The 23,790-nt window shown below is 43.0% G+C and overlaps 1 protein-coding gene across 2 annotated transcripts in view; it reads right to left on the reverse strand.

The window, feature by feature from the left end:
- sgk2a (serum/glucocorticoid regulated kinase 2a) overlaps positions 1 to 23,790 on the reverse strand; it is an 88,507-nt gene that overhangs the window by 47,691 nt on the left and 17,026 nt on the right. Inside the window, exon 1 of one of the 2 annotated variants that reach the window (XM_028812108.2) lies at positions 6,198 to 6,437. The exons of the other annotated variant lie outside the window; for it this stretch is intronic. The gene's annotated coding sequence lies outside the window, so the exon portion shown is untranslated. Of the gene's footprint in view, positions 1 to 6,197; positions 6,438 to 23,790 lie in introns of those variants that run through there. 2 annotated transcript variants of the gene reach the window in all.

Raw genomic sequence — 23,790 nt, forward strand, 5'->3', positions numbered from 1 at the left:
TGATGCGCTGTGAATACTTTCCGGATGCACTGTATATAAGAAAGGGCTTTTTAATTTTTTTCCTTTAGTTATTCTTGTGTGTTTTCAGACTAGAGTGCATGAGTGCACGTGTGTGTGTGTGTAAATATTTATTTATTTACCTAACTATCTGTGTGGCCTTGAGGGATGCCGTTGTCTCTCAGGAGACACCTGCCTGACTGCACTTACTGCCTGCTTCAGGATTACAGCCAGAAGCAACTCATCACGTCTTCGCTGTGCTTGTTAACCGAGCTTTTCAAACAGGGTCATGTTAGTTGGCTTTCCCCTGCTCTTTCTCTGTCTAAACTGTTTCCACCAACTTTAATAGGTAAAAAAGTATGGAAGATCATTTGTGCCAAAATTAAATGCAATCCAAAGTGTTAAACGTCCTGGGTATGACGTTAATCTGCATCCAGTCCTACAAGTAGGCCATCCAACTTGGGAGTTAGTGGTAGGATTGGCACTCCAGCCACCATAAAAAAACCTCACACTGTTCCATTCCACTAGTGTGGTGCTGAGGTGTCACCCGTCGTATGGCTGAACTCGGGTCCTAATCTTGGATCCTGAGTTGATTTGTCATTTGGAGAGTGCAGTAATGCGCTGTATCAGAGCATTCTCCTAACCTCCTCTCTCTCTCACATATGCGTGTGGTGCATTTCATGTTGGTGAAGATTTATTATGACAAAGAGAAAAAACATAACCAGTTGATTGCTTTTCACTACGGCACACAATTTTCGTGTATGAACTGGCAACATTAACACCACTTTTACGAGTCCCATACCAAATGGCAAATAACAGAAACATATGCATTGCATACAGTTAGGTGCATAGATATTTGGACAGAGACAACTTTTTTTCTAATTTTGGTTCTGTACATTACCACAAAGAATTTTAAATGAAACAACTCAGATGCAGTTGAAGTGCAGACTTTCAGCTTTAATTCAGTGGGGTGAACAAAACGATTGCATAAAAATGTGAGGCAACTAAAGTATTTTTTGAACACAATCCCTTCATTTCAGGGGCTCAAAAGTAATTGGACAATTGACTCTTTGGCTATTTCATGGGCAGGTGTGGGCAAGTCCGTCGTTATGTCATTATCAATCAAGCAGATAAAAGGCCTGGAGTTGATTTGAGGTGTGGTGCTTGCATGTGGAAGATTTTGCTGTGAACAGACAACATGCAGTCAAAGGAGCTCTCCATGCAGGTGAAAGAAGCCATCCTTAAGCTGCGAAAACAGAAAAAACCCATCTGAGAAATTGCTACAATATTACGAGTGGAAAAATCTACAGTTTGGTACATCCTGAGAAAGAAAGCAAGCACTGGTGAACTCAGCAACACAAAAAGACCTGGACGTGCACAGAAGACAACAGTGGTGGATGATCACAGAATCATTTCCATGGTGAAGAGAAACCCCTTCACAACAGCCAACCAAGTGAACAACACTCTCCAGGGGTATGCGTATCGATATCCAAGTCTACCATTAAGAGAAGACTGCATGAAAGTAAATACAGAGGGTGCACTGCAAGGTGCAAGCCACTCATAAGCCTCAAGAATAGAAAGGCTAGATTGGACTTTGCTAAAGAACATCTAAAAAAGCCAGCACAGTTCTGGAAAAACATTCTTTGGGCAGATGAAACCAAGATCAACCTCTACCAGAATGATGGTAAGAAAAAAGTATGGAGAAGGCGTGGAACAGCTCATTATCCAAAGCATAGCACATCATCTGTAAAACACGGTGGAGGCAGTGTGATGGCTTGGGCGTGCATGGCTGCCAGTGACACTGGGACACTAGTGTTTATTGATGATGTGACACAGGACAGAAGCAGCCGAATGAATTCTGAGGTGTTCAGAGACATACTGTCTGCTCAAATCCAGCTAAATACAGCAGTCAAATTGATTGGGCGGCGTTTCATGATACAGATGGACAATGACCCAAAACATACAGCCAAAGCAACCCAGGAGTTTATTAAAGCAAAGAAGTGGAAAATTCTTGAATGGCCAAGTCAGTCACCTGATCTTAACCCAATTGAGCAGGCATTTCACTTGTTGAAGACTAAACTTCAGACAGAAAGGCCCACAAACAAACAGCAACTGAAAGCCACTGCAGTAAAGGCCTGGCAGAGCATTAAAAAGGAGGAAACCCAACATCTGGTGATGTCCAGGAGTTCAAGACTTCAGGCTGTCATTGCCAGCAAAGGGTTTTCAACCAAGTATTAGAAATGAACATTTTATTTCCAGTTATTTAATTTGTCCATTTATTTTTAAGCCCCTGAAATGAAGGGATTGTGTTAAAAAATGCTTTAGTTGCCTCACATTTTTATGCAATCCTTTCGTTCACCTCACTGAATTAAAGCTGAAAGTTTGCACTTCAACTGCATCTGAGTTGTTTCATTTAAAATTCATTGTGGTAATGTACAGAACCAAAATTAGAAAAAAGTTGTCTCTGTCCAAATATTTATGGAACTAACTGTATGTCATTTGAAAGATGGCACATCACAAATATTTGTTTTAATAATTGCATCTCATTTTTCATTCCAACAGATGGTGCATTACAAATATCCATTCATTATCCAACCCGCTATATCCAAACTACAGGGTCACAGGAGCCAGTCCCAGCCAACACAGGGCGCAAGGCAGGAAACAAACCCCGGACAAGTCGCCAGCCCACCGCAGGGCACACACACCAAGTACAAACTAAGGACAATTTAGAATTGCCAGTCCACCTAACCTGCATGTCTTTGGACTGTGGAAGGAAACCGGAGCACCCCCATGCAGACACTGGGAGAACATGCAAACTCCATGCAAGGAGGAACCGGGAAGCGAACCCAGGTCTCCTTACTGCGAGGCAGCAGCACTACAACTGTGCCATCGTGCTGCCCGTATAACCAATATTTGTAGTAATAAAATGCATTTCATTTGCCATTCCGACAGATGGTGCATTACAAATATTTGTTGTAATAAAATGCATTGCATTTGTCATTTCAAAAGATGGTGCATCATCAACATTAACACTGCTTTTACGAATGCCATACTAAATGATATATAACAGAGGTATATGCATTGCATTTGTTATTCCACCAGATGGCACATCACAACATTTGTAGTAATGCAAGTGTTTGTGAGGCACCATCTGCTGGAACGACAAATGCAATTAATATTATTACTACATGGATTACAAAAAACATTGCAAATGTTAATGCTGAGGTTTATGTTGATTATTTAGATTTCAGCTCATTTTATATGGGTAGTACAGCTAGCATGATTAATATAATATACCTATGTGCCTTAACTAGATGACTAGATCACACAATGGATGGACGGACCTTGTAGCCTCTTCCTCTTGGCCCTTTAATTGGGTTATTCAGGTTTGGATTTAGGGTATAGGGTTTCAATGTACGTTTAGACGTTTTTTATCATAACAGGGGGCTGTCCGAATACTGTAAAGTGGAAGTTTTTTGTCCAGCGAAATACTCCAGATGGCATTCAGCAGGCTCTGAGTTAAATGAAACGATGGATAATAAAATGTGACGCGAGAGGAAGAGCAAAATAACAAAACTACTGAGAAAAGCGCTATATAAATGTAATGAATTATTATTATTATTATTAAAACTGAGCTAAAATGAACAACAGGTTAAGAGTTCATCCAGAGCCACACATCAGCTTCACAGTGAATAAGCACTTGTGCTGCCGCTCAGAGGGTTGTCTCATCAAATTTCTATGGTTTAATAGGAAACTTTCTGATGTGGCAGTACAACAAATTCTAATTGAGAAGACGCCACCACCATACTCCTGTGTTCAAGGTGCAGGCCTGTTTCGGTGAAGCCATCACACAGCCTCCAGCATTAGCAGCATACACTGTCTTCATTATCAAATCCTGTTGTTTTAAATGTGCTATATAAATAAATTGACATTGACATTTTAGCTATTTGTGTGTCCCACTGTCAAGAAGATGGTCATTTGTTTCTCCCAGGCTGAGCAGTGGGCAAAGCCGAGTATGGTTTCTAACACGCTTTCAGACATTTAGAAGGGTAGAGCAACATGCTTGTCACTTATCAATCTACTTTTCAGGTTTAAATGATAGAATAAGAAAATGTCAAAAAACTAAAAAGGATCTTTAAAAGTAGTAATTGGAAATGCATAGGATTGGTACGATTCAATGGGCAGACATCAGAACAATGAAATATAGAAAGGGGTATCGAACAGGAGGAAAGTCTGTTATTTGCAATATACACTGATGAGCCAAGACATTGCCACCAATATGCTGTCTCCCTTTTGTGTGCCGGCCTGACCAAGTATGGACACTAGAAGACCCCCCTAAGGGGTCCTGTGGTATCTGGTACCAGCAGATCTTCTAACTCCGGTAAGCTGTGAGGTGAAGCCGCTTCATATCAGACTTGTTGTTTCAACACATCCCACAGATGGCTGATTGGATTGAGTATCTGGTGAATTTGGGGGCAAGGGCAACACCTTATACCCTTCATGATGTTCCTCAAATTATTCCCGAAAAATCTGTGCAGTGTGGTGTACTGTCCTGCTAAAAAGATGGCATGACTTGCTTTGTATGTAGTCTGCAACAATGTTTAGGTAGTGTAGGTCAGGGGTGTCGAACTCTGGGCCTGGTGGGCTGTAGTGGCTGCAGGTTTTCATTCTAACCATCTTCTTAATTAGTGACCAGTTTTCACTGCTAATTAACTACTTTGCCCTTTCTTTTAATTGCCCTGTTTTTATGGATTCAGCCCTCTGAATTGATTCGTTTGTTGATTAAATGACAGCCAAACACAAATGAGATATGAAACCAGACAACAGATGATGGGTCTTCAAACTCCAACCAATTTCACTCCAATCACTTTCTTAATGAGAAGCTGATTCTTGCTGTTAATTAAACTTGTTATTTAATTCCATGGCTTGTTGCTGCTCTCATTCTGCCACAGGAGACATTTCCAAAACTGTTGATTTTCTGTTTTTCTAAGATCACCGTCAAAATGTTTTGGTGACCTGAGAGATCAGCCTTACCTTACCTTTTGTTATTTTCAGATATTATGGATAGCTGGTCATGTGGCAGCTCGTTTTGTGTCTCATTATTAAGGAAAAAGAAACAACAAAGGGGTCTGAGTCAAGTTAAGGAAAAAGATGTTAATTAGCAGCCAAAACTGGTCACTAATTAAGAAGATGGTTAGAATGAAAACCTGCAGTCACTGCGCCCTTCCAGGACTGGAGCTTGACACCCGTGCTGTAGGTGGTAAATGAAATGTGAAATTAAAGTTCGCCTGAATGTACAGACCCAGGGTTTTCCAACAGAGATTGCCCAGAATATTACACTCCCTCCACTGGCTTGTCTTCTTCCCACAGTCCGTCCTGGTGCCATCTCTTCATGAGGTAAATGATGCAATAGAAAACGAGATGCATCGGGCCAACAACCTTCTACCGCTAATCCAAGATACAGATCTGATGCTTGCATGCTCATTTTCGGCACTTTCAGTGGTGGACAGTGGGGAAGCACAGACACTCTGACTGGACTGGGGCTACTCAGTCACATACACAGCTGGGTTTGATGCATTTTGTGTCATGTCACATTACTCCCATAACTGTTACTAAAATGATTTGTGCCACAGTAGCCCCACTGTTGTTTTATACCAAGAGGGATCGTCTTCATTGGTCCCTCGCATTGGTGAGTCTTGGCTGCTCAACACCCTGTCAACGGTTTGTGATTTTCTTTCCCTCCTTTGCCACGGGTAGCCATAATAAAAACCCCACAATCCTGCCATTTTGGAAATGCTGTGACCCAGTCGTCTGGCCATAACGATTTGGCCCTCATCAAAGTCACTCAGATCTATATTCTGCATTTAACCTGTCGAGTACCTAATGTCAGCTTACTGGGTAATACATCCCTGACATTGACTTGTAGCAAGATATCCGTCTATCTAAAAGTTTAGAAATGTATAAAATATGTGCGTTAGGAGAATGATACAGTAGATCCTCGCACTGACGAGGTGATCCAACCCCTCCACACTATTGTCGAAGTTAACATAATGCTTCTTAAAGGTTACCAGCTTAGTGCACGGCATTAGCAAGAATAAACGTAGAGTTTCAGCAGGATGAATTGGCAGCTGCTGCCCCACGGGGCACAACGCTTTGGAAAATGTAACCCAAGACCGCATTCTTAATGTGCATTAACTTACCTTCATGCAGCGTTCAGGCATTTCTGTTTATCTGCCCAGGCGATCATCAAGGAAATAAAAACCTGGTGCCAGCTTGTACGTTTGTTGTGTCACTAGACAAGAAGATATTTTCCAAATAAGAACAAAGGAGCGAGAAAGACAAAGTGCAGCCAGTCAAGATACTTCAGGCCTTGCCCCGCTGCAGACCATGAGAAAGTCTGCTTGACTTCTGTGCCCCCAGCTTTGACACGTCTCTCTCTCTCTCTCTCTCACTCACTCGCTCGCTCTCTGGTTACCTGTTGTACCACTGCAGCAGGTTCCGTGATTGGTGTTTACATAACAGCCCCGCCCACTTGCCTGCATACCAATCACCTTCAGCCCGAGTGTCACTTTCTTTTAAATTTGCACACCACTTTCTCTTTTTAAGAAGATAATGCATCAACAAAAGAGAATGTCTGATTTTCTGATCAGTGGCCAATCAATATTTATTTTGTAAAACACCATATGATTAAAAAACATAGTTCCAACATTACGAAAACAATAATGACGGCGATTTTGCTGAATGAGAACTGAAGACCTTTTCTTTGTATCGATCAGCGTTTCTCCACTGTTTTCTATCCAAAGCTCTTGCACACGCTGTCTTTACCCAAGTCGCCCTCCTTTCTTCTACAGAACAGACTTCTCGATCCTATGAACCGCCCCGTCCATAAACACCACAGCGGCAGTCAAGAAGGCACAGAAGATTAAAAAAAGAGAGAGAGTGAGAGAAAGAAAGAAAGACTCTACTTCCTGATGATCTTCAGAAAACAAACAAAAGAAAAAAAAACAAACAACGTGGAGGAGAAGCTGCTGGTGTCCTTTTACCGCTGCTCCATTGAGAGTGTGCTGTCATACTGCACATTGGCAGACAGCAGAGCCCATCAGAGCATCACAAACTCTGCCAAGAAAATTACTGGCTGCGCACACAAACCCTTTGGAGGAACTCTTCAGCTCTCGCAGCTTCAAGGGAGCAGCCAACATCATGAAAGAGCCTTCCCACCTGGACATCACCTGTTTGAGGTGTTGCCCTTCTGCTAGGTGGTTCATGGTCTATGTAATAGCAGACAAACAGATTTAAGAACAGTTTCTACCCCAGAGCCATGCAAGAACTGAATACTACTTAACACTTATGATGATTGACAAAGACCAAAATAACAACAGTCACTCTTGCACTACAAGTGTATGTTTACATTCTTTGCACTTTATATAATTTATCGATTTCTATTATTGCACTCGCAGTGGTAGCACTGCTGCCTCGCAGTAAGGAGACCTGGGTTCGCTTCCTGGGTCCTCCCTGCGTGGAGTTTGCATGTTCTCCCCGTGTCTGCGTGGGTTTCCTCCGGGTGTTCCGGTTTCCTCCCACAGTCCAAAGACAATGCAGGTTTGGTGCATTGGCGATCCTAAATTGTCCCTAGTGTGTGCTTGGGGTGTGTGTGTGTGTGCCCTGCGGTAGGCTGGCAGCTGTTTGTTTCCAGCCTTTAGCCCTGTGTTAGCTGGGATTGGCTCCAGCAGAAACCCCGTGACCCTGTGGTTGGGATATAGCGGGTTGGATAATGACTGACTGACTGACTATTATTGCACTCAATTCATATGTGCATTATACCTAAGTGCAATATTTAGTTATTCTATTGGATTGTATTACATCCATCCATCCATTTTCCAACCCGCTGAATCTGAACACAGGGTCACGGGGGTCTGCTGGAGCCAATCCCAGCCAACACAGGGCACAAGGCAGGGAACCAATCCTGGGCAGGGTGCCAACCCACCGCAGGACACACACAAACACACCCACACACCAAGCACACAGTAGGGCCAATTTAGAATCGCCAATCCATCTAACCTGCATGTCTTTGGACTGTGGGAGGAAACCGGAGCGCCCGGAGGAAACCCACGGGGAGAACATGCAAACTCCACACAGGGAGGACCCGGGAAGCGAACCCAGGTCCCCAGATCTCCAAACTGCGAGGCAGCAGCGCTACCCACTGCACCACTGTGCCACCCTTGTATTACATTGTAATGTATTATAACTTAATTATGTCCATTATACGTGAATGCAACTTTAGGACTGCTGCAATTTCATTGTACTAAGTGGAATGACAATAAAAGGAATGGAATGACAATAAAAGGAATCTGAATCTTAATCTGTCAGGATTCAAATAGAGCCATTTCGCCATGATGGCTCTTTGTTACGGCAGACCAGAGATAGTAATCTGTCATCTGTGCTCATCCTCTGCCTTTGACATGGTCAACCACTACATCCTCCTTGGCATCACTTGGACTGCCCTGAGGTGGTTTGAGTCCTCCCTCTTGATAAACAGTGGGGGTTTCAATGCTGTGGTGTGCTGCACATCCTCTCTAAGGACTTTCAGCCATTGAATCAGTCAGCAGAAGTGTGTCAAGAAACGCTACTGGGGCTTCTTTATACCAACACAATACGCTGGCATGATGCCTCACTTGGACTGCTCTTTTATCTTTAACCAAGTCAGAAGTCTTCTTCTTTTCAGGGAATGTTGTTGTTGGTTTTTATTTTTTAGCTTCTGTTAAATGCTATCTATCTATCTATCTATCTATCTATCTATCTATCTATCTATCTATCTATCTATCTATCTATCTATCTATCTATCTATCTATCTATCTATCTATCTATCTATCTATCTATCTATCTATCTATCTATCTATCTATCTATCTATCTATCTATCTATCCCATCTGTAATGCCAGACACAGTGTTTAGGGATTCCACTTCACCTCGCTAGTCTCTGGAGTTGAATCTCTAGTTTAGTGACTACATGTGAGAGTGGTCAGCACTTTTCTTTGGCTTTAAGATTTTGTTGCCCAGGGTGGTTATTGTCAGTGAGCAGCTTACATGTTCACTGCATCTTCTTCTTCTTCCTCTTCATTTTTTCCCATTTCTGTGTGGGGTCGATGTCCCTAATCAGCATTCTTCATTCAGCTTAGTTCCGCACCAACTCCCCAGTCAGAACCTTTTCCTTGCAATCTTTTACTTTATCTGTCAACCTACATTTCCACCTCCCTGGTTTTCTCTTCCCCAGTACTTCCATGTCCATTACTCTTTTGCCCACATATTCATTTTCTCTCCTCTTCACATCTCTCACATTTTTTCTGCACCTCTGATTGTCTCATTTTTAATTCTGCCCTTTGCTGTAACTCCACACATCCATGTCCACATCTTAATTTCTTCCACATCAAACTTCTTTCCAGCTGTGCTCCCTTTAGTGCTCATGTCTCAGCTCCAAACAACATTGCTGGTCTTAGCACCGTTTTGAAGTCCTCACCTTTAACCTTCACCTTAATTCTTTGGTCACACAACACTCCTGACACCTTCTTCCAGTTGTTCCATCCACACTGCACTCTATGGGTTATCTCTGCATCTAATTTTCCATCTTGGGCTACCACTAATCATGGATATTTAAATGTGTCCACTCCTTCAATAGCTCTCCTTACAGGTAAACTTCTAAATCCTGATCACATATTCTGTCTTCCTTCTATTTATCTTCAACCGTCTATCTTCCAAAGCCCTTCTCCATTCTTCCAACGTCTTCTACACTTCCTCTTTTCTGGTTCTACACATCACAATGTCTTCAGCAAAAATCCTGCACCAGAGGGGATTGGTCTTCTGTTCCATGAGTCCACACATCCTTCACCACATCAAAGAGGTCAGGACTTAAAGAAGACCCCTGGTACAGACCTACCCTAACTGGGATCTTGTCTGTTACCCCAACACTGCTTTTATCCCGAGTCCTCACTCCATCATACGTATCCTGGACAATCCTCACACACTTCTCTAGTCCTCCTTTTTCTCTCCTGCACCTCCAGACCTCTTGATGTTTCACTCTATCATAGGCCTTCTCCAAATAGATAAATGCCATATGCAATGCTTTCTGTTTTTCTGGATGTTTCTCTATCAGCTGTCTCAATACAAAGACTGCATCAGTTGTTCCTCTCCCTGGCATAAAACCAAACTGTTCCTCCATTGTGGTGGTCTCTTTCCTAAGCTTTCTTTCTTTAACCCTTTCCCAAATTTCCATTGTGTGTGACATCAGCTTTATCCCTTTATAGTTTCCCCAGTCCTGAATATCTCCCTTCTCCTTACAATTGAGTACAACCCCACTGTTCCTCTACTCCTCTGGTATTCTCTTCTGTTCATAGATCTTGTGCATCCGATCCCAGAGCACATCTACTCCCTCTTCTCCTAAACTCTTCCACATTTCCACTGGGATTTCATCCAGTCCTGTTGCCTTTCCTTTCTTCACTCTTTTCAGTGCCTTCTTATTCTTGGTAGCAGATCTTCATTTAGGACTCCATCCCCAAATACTACCTTTGGATTTTCTTCATTCAACGACTTTTCAAAGTACACGGTGGACCTATTCTCTATCCTATCACACACACTTGAGCCCACATCTTGCTCATCTCCCATCTGCTTTGTTTGTCTGACTAAAATCCTTTCCCAAACTTGTTTCTAGCCTTTGCAAAATTTCTTGCCTCCCACATCTCCAATTTAGGTTAGTGGTTGACTCTGAATTGACTCTGCATGAACGAGAGTAGCCTTGTTATGGACGAGTGTCCTGTCCACAGTTAGATTCCTGAAATAATAGGCCTCATTATTCTCTAATGGGAAGCCGTTTCAGAAAATGGTTGGTAATACACACTTCACACAGCTAAGACTTTAGGGGAAAAGGCATATTTTGAATAAACTGTCAACATTTCCATGCATTTCCTAGCATGTGTGTCCTTCTTCTGGTTTATAGTGAGAGTAAAAGTGCAAGTGGATGATCCAATATGGAGTGGATGTCCCTCAGTGTTCATCATTGTCCACTGTTGTGCATCTCACTTGCTTGTAATCTTTACACATATGCAGTAATGACGAGGTTACGAGATAACGTCGCCATTTTTGAGTAAACATTGCCAAGTGTTTCCCGCTCCCACAAACTTGAAGAGTACCGTCTGTGGGGTTTTGACTAAAAACAGCTGTTAAGTGCCACCATATTCCAGCGCCACTGTCTTGTTTCTCTTTGTGTTGTTTCTCTGACATGGGGTTAAGAATCAGGTCACAGTTCCTTGACGTGTTGTAAAGGAACGGGTGAGTTCTTGTTACCCAATGTTCCCTGTATTGAGCTGGACAGTATGGAGTAGTACAGCATTTCTCAACCTTTAAGTATTTGTGACGTGAGTTTTCATAACAGTTTTAATCGTGCCCCCCTAACATTTTTTTGAAACCCTAATAAAATGTATTCCTATATTTTTTGCTGCCGATACACCGCTACAAGTTTAAAATTTCCTTACGAATAGCGAAATTACGCCACATATGGCAACATTCGCGCCCCCAGTTTGAGAACCGCTGGGGTAGTATGACATGGTGTGGTCAGCTACAGGACAGGTAGGGCTGGAAACCTTGACATTTCAGTTGTCTTCAAAAACAAACCCCCCCAGGATTAATGCCATTGTTTGAGCATAAGCTAATTCTTCTGTTTAATTTTTATAAATACTAGGGGGCTCTGCTCCCTGCTCGCTTTGCTCGTCAACCCCCGGACCTGTGCTACGCGCTAGCCACTTTGCGGTTCTGCCGCTCATGCTTGGGGATGCGGATGTACAATTTAAACCAATTTTTATTTTCATGGGAATTGTTACATATGCATAATAGAACTAGCTATTTTACTTTACAGAGAATAATTAACCAGATTAAGAAATAGTAAAACGTAATAAATTGAAAGAAAATTATGTTACATGTTGCGTTAGAGTTTTTTGTTGTGTAATACAATTTCGTTCCGTTTGGCTTTGAAATTAACACGCAAATACTTTTTAAACTTACACTTTTACTGTAAAACTTCAGCAAAAACAATTTTTTGAATGACATTTTCGTCAATATGGCATTGGATTTTGATTCTGTGTTTGGACTTTCATCATGGCAACGCAACGTATAACTGCCCGTGATTGAATTTCATTTCTTTCTCTCTATTAAATAAAACGACTTTTTCGAATGCTTGGCTCTGAGATTTGTTAATTGTCTTTGCAAGAGCTATTCTAACGGGAAACTGTAAACGTTTTAATATGAATGGCATATCAAGATCTGCTTTGGTGTCTGATGTTATCTGCAGAAGATGTACTACATTACCTTTCTTGGATACATCCTTCTTTTTACAGTAATTCGTGCGGCGGAAGACAGGACGGTGTTAACGGTTGTAGATATTCTTTGTGATATTGTAAGCTAATGTTTTCATCTTCCGCACGATCACCACCAACTGTTTCAGTATAGTCTATCGATACGCATTTAACCAATTTGCCGTGTAACCGATCGACAATTTTCGTGTTAATTCATTTGACTTCATCATTTCTCTGTGCTAGGTTTGCCCGTGTACTCATTTCTTTTGTTGATAACCCTTCGTAATGAAATTCTTCAATGAGATTTGGACATAATACGTCTTCTTTAATTGGGAACTTAAAGTGAGGAAAATGTTAAAATTTATAAGTGCTGAGAGAGCAGGAACTGTGTCTGACAAAAGCATTCACACGAATAACAGGTGAGAGTGCTGTGTGCGTGGGTGAATATGGTTGAGAGGATGGCGTGACTTGAAAAAATCTCATGGCCAAAGTCTTGTCTTGCAGGTCTTGAAAAAATCTCTTCAAAAAAGTCTCACCTCGTCCCATGTTTTTTTATATAATAGAAAGACTTTATTTTGAATTTTACTTTAAAGCATTTTGGGATGGAATTCACTAGATCAACTCTGAGTGAGATGGCAGCTGCTGAACCTCATCGCCTTCAGGATATCAGACTACCCGACTAGGAATCAGGGGATAATGTGACTAACTTACAAGTGTATCAGATTTTTCAGATTTCCACAGCATTGTACGACTTATAGACAGTGCTGGTGCCTGTATGAACATTTTCTGGGTATGGTGAGTTGGTCTACTCTCTAGAGATGGAGTCAGTCATCAAGTTGGTAACGTTTGTGCTGATCAGCTTTGTGGCATCCTGTGTCGCCTGTTCAGTCTGTAATTAAGACTGCGAAAAGTGCCACTGCCCTGCATTGTATCAGGTCCAAAGAAGGCAGATGCTTTTTCGCCTAACGACTACAGACCTGTGGTGTTGGAGCTCAAAAGTGGGTAAATTTCCTTTAAGAGAATTGGAATTATGGACTAGAAAAGTTAGAATGGGAGAATTTGAAAGGGGGTGAAATGACCCTGCATTGTTCGTGTTACAGAGATGGCAGCAAACTCTTTAACTGATGATTACAGACCAGTAGCAACTACATCTCACCTCATGAAGACATTTGAGAGGACTACAGTAAATTCTGGCCAAAGTTCTTTGTTACTTAGTATTGCCTAATGTCCCAGATGGATGGGGACCCTACCCAGCTGGGATGCCTGGATGGTCCCCGTGATGGACAATACCTTCCCTGGGCCACGAGGGGGCAGCCGCCCGGGTCTGCCTATGGGCCACTGGACCAGAGCTGGGATGCTTATCCCTACCGGAGGACATAGCCACCGCCAGGGGGTGCCCAGACGGTTGTGAAGTCCTGGATGGCAGCACTTTCACCACACCAGGAAGTGTTGCCGGAGGAATTCCCAGGGGCATCCGGAGTGCTTCCAGGGGCTCTCTTGACACTTCCGCCACACCAGGAAGTGCCGTCAGGGGGAGCACCTGGAGCTCATCTGGGTCAGTATAAAGGGGACCGCCTCCCTCCAGAAGCTGAGCCAGAGTTGGGAGAAAGGAGACGAAGCTTGTGAGGAGGGGAGAGGAGGTCAAAAAGGAAAAGTGAAAGAGAAAGAAGAAAGAGTGTTGGAGGAAGGCATTGTGGTGCTTTGGAGAAATAAACAAGTGTTTTGGACATTCTGGTGTCTGTCTGTGTGTCTGGGGGTATGCTTTCCACACTAATCTTATTTTTATATTTTTCTTTTTTCCTTCTTCATCATGTAAAGCACTTTGAGCTTCATCATTTGTATGAAAATGTGCTCTATAAATAAATGTTGTTATTATGGGTGGCACGGTGCCACAGTGGTAGCTCTGCTGCCTCACAGTAAGGAGACCTGAGTTTGCTTCCCGGGTCCTCCCTCTGTGGAGTTTGCATGTTCTCCCCGTGTCTGTGTGGGTATCCTCCCACAGTCCAAAAACATGCAGGTTAGGTGCATTGGCGATCCTAAATTGTCCTAAGTGTGTGTTGGGTGTGTGTGTGTGTGTGTGCCCTGCCCGGGCTTTGTTTCCTGCCTTGCGCCCTGTGTTGGCTGGGATTGGCTTCAGCAGACCCCCGTGGCGCTGTGTTAGGATATAGCGGGTTAGATAATGGATGGATGGATGGATGTTGTTGTTATATGAGTCCTCTTGTGGTAGACCACCTGGACCCACTGCAGTTTGCCTATTGGACAAAGACTGGAGTGGAGAATTCAGTTCTCTCTCTGCTCCACAAGGCTTATTCTCACCTGGACAAAGCTGGCAGCACTGTGAGGATTCTGTTTTTTGATGTCTCCAGTGCCTTCAGTGTCATCCATCAGAGATGTGAAGGTGGATGAGCCTGTGGCATCATGGATAATGGACTGTCAGTCAGGCAGAACGCAGACTCAAGGCCTGTGTGTGGAGTACCAGAAGGAACAGGCCTGTCTGCTTTTCTCTTCACTCTATACAAGTCAGACTACAAATATAATAGAAGTCTTTTCACTTGCAGAAATTCTCAGATGCTTCTGCACTTATGGAGAGTATTGATAAAGGGGATGAGACAGAGGAGAAGAGTCAGGTGGTGAGGTTTGTATCTTGGTGCAAAGAGAATTGTCTGCATCTTAACTCTTTCAGGGCTGATGTCGACTTTTGTCAATAGGAGGAGCTGACGATAATCGATAATCAGCTGTAAACTGTGACAAAACCAACCGTTGCATGTTAGTTAGACTCTCATTGGTAGAAGGAAAGTTCTCTTCATGGGTTTTGACCGAGATTTCCTGCGCTCCCGTGAGTCGCAAGGTGCAGAGAATGGCAAAAATGGCACTGCCATCTGGCGAGAGGTTAAAGCGTAAAGCAAAATACACCGTGGAGGACGTGTTGCCTGTTCTGTCTGAATTTGATACAAGCGATTGAAAACGAATATGAGGTTTTGCAGCTTCAGCTGATTGGTCCCCAGCTAATCGTGGTGCTGAACAGGTTCATGTAGCTGACAAGCCTATGGCACTGTTTGCCTGGGAGGACTGTCACTTAACAATGATAAGAGGTAGAAACCAGATTGCAATGCACTGTGACCGTGGCCGCTGCTGTTGCCCCGTGCAGCCACGTGAACACAGCCTGGCAGCTTGCCTGCCGCACATTCTTGGCAAACTGGCAGCCATAGAATGCAGCAACAGATGTTTTATGTTGATTTCTGTGTGAAGCCATTGTGTTTCAGAAAAAATATTCAGCCCTCAAAGAGTTAATATCAACAAACCAACAAACTGGTTACTGACGCACCAAAAAGCCACTATTCAAGGAGTGGTCCACTCCTACAAGTACTTGGGGGTCCACATTAACGACAGGTTGGACTGGTCTCGGAACAATATAAGAAAGGGCAGAATGGGCTCTTTTCCTTAGGACAGTGCGTTCCTTTAATGTACGAATTGACATCCTTCACATCTTCTATAACTCTGTGATGGCCAGTGTGCTGGGCTGGTAAGATCACTTCAAGAGAGGTCCACTGAATCATCAAGCCAATTAAAAGGGCAGGCTCAGTTATAGGACGCACCCTGGACCCCCTGGAGGTCATAGCCAAGGAGAGAATTAAAAGAAAGCCGAGTGCTATTATGAACAATGCTGCACATCCTCTAACACTGAGGACTGTCAGCCAACAAATTATTCAGCAGATGTGCGTCAAAAAACGTGACTGGGGGGCTTCTTTATATCAACAGCAATACGCCGGCATAATGCAGTACTGCAACTGCCAAGTCAGAAGTTTTCTCTCTTTTAAATTTTCTTTCTTTATTGTCACTCTGGTGTATAAGTAATGGAGGTTAATTAGCCTTCCATTTACGGCCATCCAGTAGATATTTCTTTCCCTTATTTTTATTAGATTTTAAGCGCTTATAGAAGCCTAGGGATATTTTCTGTATGTTTCATTTTTTATTTTAGTGGGAAACAGTGCCACTGCAGAAGTGAGAGATAATTAACACCAACACCCCTGCCATGTAGATGGTACTTTCCACAAGAAAGGTGAGATTGGGCGCACCCTCACTTCTGTGATGGCCTCCGTGAGAGCATGCAGGTGACGAAACCCTAAACGTGTTCTGCATTACAACAAGAGAAATAAACTCATAGAAGAATGGAAGAAATGATTGTGTGGCCTCTGTCTTCTAACAACAATTAATAAATCAGAATGCAGAGGGGTGCCTGAGGCAGAGGTTACATAAACTGTATATTCTTCTGTCCATTTTGTGCCTTCTGACTCAAGACGTCTGCAGAGAGGTCTCCACAAAGATGTCAGTTCAACTCTGATTTCCACTTTTGTTATCTGATAAAGTACAAGCTGGCCCTGGAATGAAGAGTTCAGTCCTTTAATTTGGAATGTGAGCCGAGAGAAGGTGCAGCCTGATGTTACAGTAAATCTGCTGTCATAACAGGCCTGGTGTGCCACTGCAGCCTTGCAGAATGGGCAGTGCCCACTTTGTGCTACACTGCCACACAGACATTTTTCCTTTTCTGATTCGTGTCCATGACGGTGTGTGAATAGGAGGTGTGTGGTCAATCTCATCTGTTCATCTTCTAACAACTACAGTTTTAATGATTCCTTACCAGCAAATCTAGTCTTTCAAAATATGGTAAGGAAAAGGTTTTTGCTGTGCCATGTAATCCTTTTTAATTCGTATTGTTTAGTTTTCTATTATATTTCAGTTTTGCTTTATTTTTTGCAATAATCTGTCCTTAGTAAAAACCTAAATGCACTGCCTTATGAGTTATATAGAGTTTTGAATTCAGGCCAGACAGTTATAAGATTGTAAAGACTGGCTGGACGTTTTCAAAGAGGAAAGCAGACGTGAGCAGAAAGCCTCATGGGATCTCTGGAATCCCCGATCCCCAAGTAAAGCACACCTGGCAATGTTGCATCATTTTATGATTTGTTGTGGCAAACTTTTCCTAACAGAGCAAAAGTAGTCATTTTAAAAAGGTTTACCCCTTTTAGCGTGGCGTATTGAAACTTTGTCTTCTGGCTGTAGCTAATCTTAAAGTAAAACCCTCTTCTTTAGAACTCATCTGGCATGTCTTGATTTTATCAGACTGGAAAATCTCGACTTATGTTCTCGGTTAAAGAGGATTGGCAACATGCCTGCCACATAGTTTTCGGGTGTGTGGGAGGTCAGCAGAGTTTTTGCATATCTTGATTTAGAGAGTATTACGCGACTGCGGGCAACAACTCACAGAAAAGGTAAAATCAGGTGAGATGTTTAGTTTTCTCTCTCTTAATTGTCACAGACGTGGGCCTGATTTGCCTCGAAAGCTTGCATATTGTAATCTTTTTACTTTGCCAATAAAAGGCGCCTAACTTCTCATTGAACCCATAATGACTAACACGGCCCAACAACCCCCTACTATAGAGAGTACATAAAAAACCATACAGGCTGGCGCAGTGGTGCAGTGCTTACAGCTGCTGTCCCATGAAGGCCGAATCCTGACTCATACTGCTTGCTGTATGGGTTAGCAGTTTGCATGTTCTCCCTGTGTTCGAGTGGGGATTTCTCCAGGTTGTCGTCTTTTCCTGCAATATTGGGGTTGGTTTTCTTACAAGACTACGCTCTAGTAAAAGGTGTAGCGACATCCTTTACATGTTCTATAGCTCTGTGATGACCACTCTGTGCTGTGCATCACTTCAACAGAGGCCCACTGAATTAACAAGCTGAGCAACCTTCTTAACGTTATGTTTGCCCCTGGAAAAATGAGTCAAATTTTTTTTTTAACTCTTTCAGGGCTGATGTTGACTTCTGTCAAAACTCAGGGGTAGAGGACAATACCTGGCTGTAAACGGAGACAAAACTCGGCCTTACTTTTGACTTCGACTCTCTTCGCTTGAAGGAAAGTTAAGTAGCTTTGTTGATTTGACCTCGATTCCCTGTGCGTGCAAGAGTAGCGAAGAGCAAACAGCCTCAAAAATGACATCAGCATCTGGGGAGACTAAAGCAAAATACTCCATGGACGTCTGACTCTGACTTTGATGCAAGTGATCTGGAGATGGAGATCAAAAATGAAATTAAGGTACCAGCATCAGCCTCTTGGTCCCTAGTTGATTGTGGTGCTCAACGTGTCCGTGTAGCTGATACGCAAACAGCAGCGTTCGCCTAGAAGGACCACTTAGGATGACAAGAGGTACAAACCATATTGTGTCACGCAGCGACTACCACTGTCGCCTATCTGCTGCATGCGGTAGCCTTTCCGCCATGCATTCCTGCTGGCCGTCAAGCTGCCCTTGTGCAGCTACTGCTGCCTGAGATGCCAAACAGGCACCAACAGCAGCCACAGCACGTAGCGACAGACGTTTTATGTTGATTTTTGTGTGAAACCAGTGCATTGTGTGCTGTTCAGAAAACTTTTTTTCGGAAAAAAATATTCAGCCCTCAAAGACATAATGAGAAAAAATGTTATTACCATATATACTCAGTGTGAGAGGTCGCTAGAACACCATTAGACAGACACCAGCACTTTATAAAACACACATTTAATAAACTCAAAAGTCCCATACAGCACACAGTGCACCCCTACACACGGGGTTCTCTAAAGTCCATGGGCCGCCTATCTTCCTCCTGTCACTGGAGCTTCATCCACCTCCAGCTCCCAACTCTAGCTCCCCGACTGTAGGAAGTGGATGTGCTCCAGGTGCTTGTTAATGATCTTCTGGCGGCACTTCCTGGTGTGGCGGACGTGCCGCACTAGCACCTGGGAGCACTCTGGGGATCCCTAGAAGGTCCTTCCTCCACCTGCCCAGGTGTGGCGGAAGTGCAGATCTCCCGGGGTCCATGATGCTTGGGGCACCCCCTGGCACATCTGGGTTTGAGCCTCCTTGCTCCATCCCTGTGGTCCCCTCCTTATCCAGGGCAGTTGCCCCCTCACGGCCCTGGGGGGACATACAGACTGCCTCCTGGTCCTTCCAGGTGGCCCCCAGCCTCCTGCCACATCACGTATAAGTCAGGTCTTGAAACACGAAAAATCGATCATAAAATCAGACCCGACTTATACGCCCACTCAAAAATGCGACACATTTTCTTGCCTCCTCCAATCTCACAGTTTCTCAGACACATTGAATTTTGTTGCTGCAGCACAGTTCCCAATTTCTTTTGCCACTTCAACGACTTTTAATTTAAAGCCAGCTTCATATTTTCTTCTGATTGAACGCTCCATCGTAGATAAGGGATGCTCTTGCAATAAAGGTGTATATGGGAGTGAGATACAAAAAACACAAATCAGAGCAAACGTCGCTTCGGAATAGTTTGGGCATCACCGTGTGGTCACGTAGGCACAATACATAGAACAAAAAAGGCCATCTGCTCCATGGTTACTCTCTCAGGTGGGTGTTAGCATATCATAATCTTTTGGACCAATTGCGTAGAGTTTTCCGCATTCGACTTATACGACCAACATTAAAAAATACCAGAAATTATACGGTAAAATCAACTTATCTGTGGGAGAACTTACCGTGAGTATAAACGGTATATGTAACAGAAATGTGCAAATATCAGTACATAAAGGATGGCAAACATGGGCCGGCTGGTGGATGGTTTTGAGAATACTTAAGCCAGTAGTTGGCCGTTCCCTGCCTCAACCAGAACCAGAACCCAGAAGGGCTCAGACAAAAATCCTTAAAGACCAAGAAGGCAGCAATCTGGAGCGACAGGGGGAGATAACTAATGTGAACTAATCCCTCCTCTGACACACTAGATGGCAGCATCCCTAGACTACGGTGCCCATATGGACTCCCTGCAGGGCATGCTGGGAACTGTAGTCCCACGGATTGGCCCTGTTGTGTCCCTTACTTTTGTAAATCTTCCACCTGACATGGAAGTACTTCCTATGGACAATGCCCTGGTACAGAAAGTACTTCTGGGTCATAATATAATAGGAGCAGCTTTGCCTCACTCACATGGAGTTGGAGTCGGAAGGGGAGCAGGACAACAAAAGAGAAGAGAAAGATTTACACTGCAGTACTGTGCTGTGTTCACAAAGAGAAATTGGTTGAAGGTAGTCTGTTCAATAAATATTCACATTCTGAACCCAGGGACTGTGCTTGTGAGGTTGTGTTTGGGGTTAAAGGTGACTGCAATGCCCCCTAGTGGACATAATATCAACAATAATACGGTTGAAAAAGTACGTTGAGTGTGTACTGCTGTATTGACACCAGCATTGGAACAGCAGAAGTACAGTATAGATAGATAGATAGATAGATAGATAGATAGATAGATAGATAGATAGATAGATAGATAGATAGATAGATAGATAGATAGATAGATAGATAGATAGATAGATATTCATTTTAGTGTAGCAGGCAGGATAGATAAATAGATAGATAGATAGATAGATAGATAGATAGATAGATAGATAGATAGATAGATAGATAGATAGATAGATAGATAGATAGATAGATAGATAGATAGATACTTTATTATTTTTTTTAATGCACTTTTCTTATAATGATTTCTCTGTTGCTTGCGCATGAGAGGATCAAATGTCAGTGCCTGAACCACATGAGTGACGTGCCCCTTGTGTTATCGTATCCTACCACAGTGTAATGTTTAGTGGCTTCCATATTTCCCTTGACATGACCAATTGCTGCATTGTTAACTCTACTTAGGGGGCAAAAGTTGTTCTTGTCTTTCTACTTGATCACAATCATTTTGCCTTTTTGTCCTGCGCCTACTCGCATAGTGAACCTTCAGGTGACGAAATTCACCAGGCTTATGGTGATTCGGTCAAGCTGTGCTGCAGGCATCAGTTTCACTATCCGTGCCAACAACGTGATGACCGATTCACATTGTCATCACTGTCGCTTGATTCAACTAATGGTTCAGTTTCAGTTTGTCCTAAAATTGGCTTTACAGCTTCTTGTTTACACCCCATTGTGTCTAAGGGGATGGCTCTGCCCCACTCATGAATAAAGATGAGTTACCTTAAGTGGCAAAATTAGTCATTATTTTTTTTTTTTGCAGAGTAATGTTTATCTACCAAATAGCAGCATAATGCTGTCCTAAGAGTTATTTGAGCTTAACTCTGTAAAACAAATCATTACGTGTAACCCTCAGCTGGACTCAGCTTAATCGTAATTACCTGGCATTCCGAACCCAATCTCAGAGGTAACAAAATGAACGTTAAGAAGGCAGACTCAATTACAAGAATGCTCTGTGGAGCCCCCTGGAGGTAGGTCCACATCAATGACATGTTGGACTGGTCTTGTAACACAGACGAACTATAGAAGAAAGGGCACAGCAAGCTCTTTTTCATTAGGAGACTGCATTCCTTCAATGTGGGAAGTGACATCCTTCACATCTTCTACAACTCTGCGATGGCCAGTGCAGTGTGCTGGGCTGGTAACGTCACTTTAAAAGATGTCCAATGAATCAACAAGCTAATTAAAAAGGCAGGTTCAGTTATGAGATGCACTCTGAAGCCCCTGGAGGTCGTAGCAGAGGAGAGCATGATGACAAAACTGAATGCCATTAAGAACAATGCTGCACATCATCTCTATGACACACTCACTTTTCAGGACCTCATGACCACCAATCGTCCCACCCACTCCGTCTTATTGTAACTGGGACTATCATGAGGGAAGTGGTGCATAGTTTGGCGTGATTGAGCAGCACACCAGGTAGGTGAGCAATTGTGTGGCACACCTGGGAGGCTGGAGTAAGACGGGAGGGTTTTATAGTTATCTGTAGATATCTGACCGGTAGTGAGGTCTGAAAATACAGTCATATGAAATAGTTTGGGAACCCCTCTTAATTCTTTGGATTTGTGTTTCTCATTGGCTGAGCTTTCAAACTAGCAACTTCCTTTTAATATACGACATGCCTTATGGAAACAGTAGTATTTCAGCAGTGACATTAAGTTTATTGGATTAACAGAAAATATGCAATATGCATCATAACAAAATTAGACAGGTGCATAAATGTGGGCACCCCAACAGAGATATGACATCAATACTTAGTTGAGCCTCCTTTTGGCCTCTAGACTCTGTCCTCCTATAGCCTTTGATGAGTGTCTGGATTCTGGATGGAGGTATTTCTGACCATTCTTCATACAAAATCTCTCTAGTTCAGTTCATTTTGATGGCTGCATGGACAGCCTGCTTCAAATCATCCCATAGATTTTCGATGATATTCAAGTCAGGGGACTGTGACGGCCATTCCAGAACATTGTACTTCTCCATCTGTATGAATGCCTTTGTAGATTTGAACTGTGTTCTGGGTCATTGTCTTATTGGAATATCCAACCCCTGCGTAAGTTCAACTTTATGACTGATGCTTGAACATTATCCTGGAGAATTTGTTGATATTGGGTTGAATTCGTCTGACCCTCGAGTTTAACAAGGGCCCCAGTCCCTGAACTGGCCACACAGCCCCACAGCCTGATGGAACCTCCACCAAATTTGACAGTAGGTAGCAGTTGTTTTTCTTGGAATGTGGTGTTCTTCTTCCGCCATGCAAAGCGCTTTTTGTTATGACCAAATAACTCAATTTTTGTTTCATCAGTCCAAAGCACTTTGTTCCAAAATGAATTTTGCTTGTCTAAATGAGCATTTACATACAACAAGTGACTCTGTTTGTGGCGTGAGTGCAGAAAGGGCTTCTTTCTCATCACCCTGCCATACAGATGTCCTCTGTGCAAATTGCGCTGAATTGTAGAACGATGTACAGATACACCATCTGCAGCAAGATGTTCTTGCAGGTCTTTGGAGGTGATCTGTGGGTTGTCTGTCACCATTCTCACAATCCTGCTCATATGCCGCTCCTGTATTTTTCTGGGCCTGCCAGACCTGCTGGGTTTAACAGCAACTGTGCCTGTGGCCTTCCATTTCCTGATTCCATTCCTTACAGTTGAAACTGACAATTTAAACCTCTGAGAGAGCTTTTTGTAGCCTTCCCTTAAACCATGAGACTGAACAATCTTTGTTTTCAGATCTTTTGAGAGTTGATGATCCCATGCTGTCGCTCTTCAGAGGAGAGTCAAAGGGGAGGAAGCACAACTTACGATTGACCACCTTAAATACCTTTATATCTCATGATTGGACACACCTGTCTATGAAGTTCAAGGCTTAATGAGCTCATCCAACCAATTTGGTGTTACAAGTAATCAGCATTGAGCAGTGACAGGCATTCAAATCAGCAACATGACAAGGGGACTCACATTTGTGCACAGCCAGTTTTTCACATTTGATTTAATTTCATACAACTAAATACTGCGTCACTAAAAATCTTTGTTTGGAAAACACACCATGACTCAGATGTTCCTAGGAAATGAAAGACATACCACTGTTATCTTTTTTGTTGAAAGTAAATTATTTTGCAGGCTGAGAGGGGTTCCCAAACTTTTTCATATGACTATATAAGATGGGTCAACATGACCTATTGTC

Source organism: Erpetoichthys calabaricus, chromosome 10 (genome assembly GCF_900747795.2).
Source record: "Erpetoichthys calabaricus chromosome 10, fErpCal1.3, whole genome shotgun sequence".
NCBI lineage: Eukaryota > Metazoa > Chordata > Cladistia > Polypteriformes > Polypteridae > Erpetoichthys > Erpetoichthys calabaricus.